Genomic DNA, 6,000 nt, shown 5'->3' on the forward strand with positions numbered 1-6,000 from the left:
GTAAACGTTCAATATTTACATACTTTATGAAGTGATACAGATGCACTACAGAAGCTATAGGGCACATTTACACATAAAGAAAGGACAGACCTGTACAGTAGATAGCATTACTGTTGTCAACTATATAGCCCATAATGGTATTAATGGACTGTATTTCTCTCTCTTCCAACTCCTTATCTTCGTATATTTATTATTGTTATATATTGGCTATGATTTACTATTAACATATGTTGTTCCATAAACTTTATTTTTGTGCATGTGTTTTATTAATGCTATGTATTACTATAATTGCTTATTAACATATCTTGTTGAATTACCTGTTCTGTTGGTCTTACGCTGTAACTGTTACTGGCATGCTATTAATATACTGACTGTTCTGTTATTTATTGTCATCTTTCACATAATATGCATTGAACTGTAATGGGGTTATTTCCATTGTTCTGGGCATGTTGTTATTACTAACAATGGTTTTCTTTATAACTCACCTGTATGTATTGGTTTACCTGCATAACCACAGCACATCAGGGTAGGCCAGTTCCTGCTGATCCGCCTAACCTACTTCAGTCAGACATGGCACCTGGTCACAGCATGCCTGGGACCCAAGCTGGTGTTGCACTTTCTGCTGTTCCTGTAGCAGCTTCGGGTGGAACCGCTTCAGGGGACAGGGTCACTCCCTGGGAGCAGGGATGGAGGGGAGGGTTGTCACCCAGGATCAAGTACCAGCCATGGTGTGCAGGATTGTTCATAGGAGCTATGAATGTCACCTGCAATGGACTGAGGGCAGACTGGACAACCTGATGGGCCCTGCTGTCCCCGGTGCCCAGCCTCCAGCACAGCCACCTTTGGGGTAGTGAAAGATCAGTGCCTACTGCCCATGGTTGGGGATCTCAGTTAAGCTACTGCTGTCTAGAGTTACATGCACCTCAGATTCCACAACACCCTCCCTGTCCAAAGTGTTTACCTTCCTCATGTGTCACACACTGCCCCTGTCAGCTGTCTTGTCTGTCTTGTCTGTCTGAAAATGCAAACTCTCCTACCCAACTTAACTACCTACATGTACCTACATCCCTCCCTGGACATTCCACTGTCTCCTTAAAAAAGAAAAGTTGGCACCTGTCCCACAAAGTAAAAAATATTGCCCCATACATATCTCTCCATTTTGCACCTGTCCACCGGACACAACTAATTATGAAATTAATTAACACATTTATGTTGTCCTCACCTCTCTCTGGGGTGTGAGGCTCCAAATTCATGTACACATTCTGTAAAACCTGCACAGCTATTGCTGTACAAGAAATTGAAAGCTATGGTCCTTTCCTACACCTTTCCTGCACAACTCTACCTGCCTTTCAGTATGTTTTTCCCCCTACTTGCCCCCATTTCTCTACTGTCCTATCACCCCCTTTTTCTTTTCTTTAATAACTTTTAGTGCAGGATTGTGCAGAGCTAAAATGCATGTCACGCAAACCCACTTAACAGTGCTTAAAAATGCCTTAATGGTCTTATGTGTTTCTCACAGTGTTAGGCACATCAGCAAAATAAACACCACTGCCACATCTTGAACCCAGGCCCTGTCAACTGCAGCATAGGGCAATAGCCCACTAGGCCACTTAGCTCTGAGCTAAAACAGGCTTTTCCAGCAAAATGTACTGATTGCCATTAACAGACTGCAAGTACATATAATGGGAAATGGGAGTGTACCTGGGACTGTGATGCAAACACTACACCAGTACACAGCCAAATAAATAATAATGGAGGTATGTAAGGCCTGGGATAGCAGACATGCATAGATTGCTGTATAATGTCCAGAGATTTGCCCCCTGTCTTTTGGCCCAGTTTTCATAAAATTGTATTTTTCTGGCAAAGTACTGGCAAGTCATCAAAGATTGACATTAGAATATCATGACAGACATTTGAGTTTCATACTTCATACCCTTCAGAAAACACATGCTAATGCAAAACATGTTATTCTATCAACATTCTAAGTTTGTAGGGGCAATATCTAAAGAGAATCCCTATTTTGGGGCCTTTGTCCCACTTTTATTTATGGCTTTGTCCAGATTTCTTCCTCTAAGGGTGTGAGAGGTATGATAGCAGGTAATTTTTCCCTTTTATCAGAAACATCTTTAAACACACCTGCTAAGGCAGAAATGGCAAAGTACATGTGTATAACTGGGACCTTGCTGCACAACTGCCTTTGAAAGCCATGCACATAATGATGTATGCAGATGTGTGTCACAGACTGTATGTATGTATGTATGTATGTATGTACATATATCTTGCGAATACACCTGCTGCAGCACTGATTTAATAGCTCAGTCTGTTAAATGCATTCCATGTAGCATATCTTGCCACCCACAGTCCTGGGTTCAAAAACAGTGTGTTGCACATTAATTACATTCTTGTGAGCACAGCAAGTAATGGCTAAGTCATGCAATTTTAACCTACACAGGTTGCTACTACTGCATTAACTGCTACCCATGCTTGCAAGTCAAAGGCCTGCAGGTAGGGACACACTGCATATATTTGTATAGCCAAACTATATACTGCCTACTACTCTGTGATTGGCACTGTTACATAACAGATGTACCTTATGCACATGCTTCAATTGAACTGTAAAGGATACCCTTAACCTGGCTCTGCTGTGATGACACAGCTGACACTACTGCCTCAGTTACACGTGCGGCTTTCTCTCCTCAGAAAAGTTCACACTCCCTCCTATGTGTCCTAGGCTGCAGAAGCACCTGCAGCCTGGAGCATACAGATCTGTATTTTAAGCTAGCTGCTACAGACCTACCATACCTCACAACCCCCTAGAACAAGGGATCCAGACACAACCATACATAAAGGGAAGGCAGGGTAAAGGTCCAGTGACAGGGACATGTTTCATTATTTGCCCCATACAAAGCTAGTGAGTGATATATTATCAGCTACTGCATCAGCATGCATAGTCTGACAGATATGATGTCTCACATTCATGTCTCCCTCTCCTTACTGACCTCAACCCACAATGTTTATCACTGAACTGCCAGATAATCAAAATGTCATGGGACAATGTCCAAGCATATCATGCAAAACCGTGGACATACCTCAGAAATCTCAACAGTGGACAGTATTTGTACCTACCCTCTGTGATGCTGTAGTCTCCACACCTCACTAATGTTCATCTCAAAGTCTAAGAAAGAGGCCAAGGCTTACATAAAGACCTTAAATATTGCACTGAGGTACCATGTCATTGGGTAATGAAAGTGCAACCCAGCTGTTTTGCATGCAATTAGCAAGCCTGAGGCACAGATTGGTGCATAGGTAATTACATGTTAATGCGCATTACCTACTAAAGCCAATCACATGCCTATGGGGAACAGGTCTGTTTGTTGTTTTTCACACACGGACAATGTTTTTGCAAGCTATTTTCTGAGTAGCACTTCAAAAAAGGAGTACTTCACTCTACCGGGTATGTAACAGATGTCCCCTATAATGGGATGCAGATGGTAGGATGGAAGTTTGGGGAATAGAGATTACTACAGTAGGCCTGTCATACCTATGGTACTGGCATGTTGGTATTACTCTACTGTCCAACAGCTACAGGGATGCCTCGCAACTGTCTCTGCTTTGAGTCAAATCCTAGCTCTGCCCCTGTTACTCCCCCTACAATGGTTGACTGCTGTAGGAAAGCTAGCGTAATCTGTGTTAAACATAGTGACACTAAGTAAGAGTGTACACTCCAGTAACATCAAATGATGTGCTGTCATTCACATCCTCTCAGTCTGTCAATGCCACACATAAATAGTGCTGGAATTCTACAGTTGTCCCTGACTGCCCCTGATATACCCTGGCTAGGTAAATGTTTTGTTGATATTTATTTCTCATTAGTTGAGAGCTATGGCTAACATACCTGTCAACCCCCGTACAAAAGGGATTCGGTCATAGCCATTAGTAATGGGAGGACACCGGCCCAATCTCACTGACAGGTGATACATATTGGCATACAACATAAAACCATGAATACCCTAACAGATATTACTGTAGCATATGTGTTTCCTGAGGGGGTCTGGTGTGTGACAGCCAAATTCCCTGTTGTCCAACAACAACTATCAATCAATGGCCAACCATTTGTCAGATATTCACATGTTTGTGCCAAAAGGAACACATTCATGAGGCACATGCTCACAGTCCACAAGCATCTGTGTAGTGAGGAGGTGGAATGCCCACAGAAAGTAATATACTACAGCAGTATGCATTGTTTGTTGTTGTGGCACACTGTTGTTGCTGGGCTGTCCCCATATAGTTGTAATATCACACAGATATTTGTCCGACAGTGGCTGTATGACATATTAGTGGGAGAGTGCATGTAGGGGACACACCACTGTAGACTGCAGTGATATGTGTAAAGCCATACAGCAGAATCTGTCACAGCACACAGGGACATACCCAATATTGCTACTATCTTGGTGATAGCCATACATGTAGTGTGTTAATAGACTGTGGGGTATGACTTGTGAGGGAGTGGAGGCTAGTGCAGGCTGAATTGGTTGTGCAGAGTCTGTATGTAGTGGATGTCCATGTATCTGGTCCTGTAATGTGTCCCACTCTTGTTGTCGTTCAGGAGCAATGTATCACAGGAGGTTGAGAATGCTGTTATCCTGGATGGCCTCAGACTGCATCATCACATTCTGCTTTCAAGGGGTCAACAACATTGTGACCAGTGTGAAGCATTGTCTGGGTAGTTAACAAAAGTGGACATCAGGACAGAGCTTATGAGCAGGTCTGACACAGGGCCACAGATATGCTCAATGCCACATGTCAATGGGGAGCTGTGGTGGCCAGGGAACCAGTGGAGGGCCTGCAACAGAACAACCCCTCCAGCCACAGAGGAATTCCTAGCAAACCTAGAATCAACCACCAGCTCCCAGGCATCCATCATCCCATATATCCTGGAGGTGTGTGCCACAGTTTGCACATCAGAGGCGCATCCAGGTAAGCTAACTTTGTTCACTAGTGTAATATTGTAGCAGACATTGTGTCAAGCTCTACATACCAGTACATGAGTGTCAGGTTTATCTGCATTATGGGGTTGTTTTAATACACAATTTTGCACACATACTCAGAATATCAGCAATGTAAGCAGTATCATGTTAGCTGCTGTACATGTGGATATATGCACATTTTACCATCTAACAGTTCAACATTTGGTATTGCTGATAATCCCCCTCCCTCACATTTTCATAGGTACATCAGGAGAGGCCGGAGTCTGTGGTCCTGTAGCTATATATATATATATATATATATATATGTATATATTTATATACATACACCATATGAACATTAAGGACTGCCATTTAGCCCAAGGCACAACTGTTCTGCTTAGCCAGAGAGGAAAAGTTGTATGTTCCATATTGGAGGAGTTGACTACAGTGCATGCAATGGAAAATTACACCTGTGTATTTTTACAAACACCAACACATTTGCAGCTATAGTCATGAAGAAGTATGCAGCCTGCTTTACAGGAAGCAATGAATCCAGGATGTATGTTCACTCACTATAGGGAGATGTTACATACCTGTGGCAGTGATACTACAGCAGGCATATCATTCTCAGGATAGGTGTACTGTGAATTATGTGTAGTTATTTCACATACACTGTCACATTGCATATCCCACAGGTGTAGTGTACTGGCAAAATTCACTGGATGTAGCTGAAGTTCATGTTCGAAAGGGCCTGTCTTGTCTGTAAATGTTGTGTGTTTGTGTGTTGTGCGTGAGATCAGTGATGAGATGTGTAACTGGTAATGCAGTTGTGGCTCCTCATCTGTAAGAGTCTGGTAGATTAGCAGACATAATAGTGCAGGTAATAATGTGCTGATTTTGTCCTCACCTCCTCACAGGTGAATGTGGGGTTGGAGTCAGCCACCTCACAACTTGATGTCAGTGTCCCAGTGGGGTCTGATGATGGTGGCCATAGTGAGGCACATGTGGAGTTGTCAGGGGCTGAATCTGTCCC

This window comes from Protopterus annectens, chromosome 3.part1, assembly GCF_019279795.1.
Source record: "Protopterus annectens isolate FY-2018-M chromosome 3.part1, PAN1.0, whole genome shotgun sequence".
NCBI classification, from domain to species: domain Eukaryota; kingdom Metazoa; phylum Chordata; order Ceratodontiformes; family Protopteridae; genus Protopterus; species Protopterus annectens.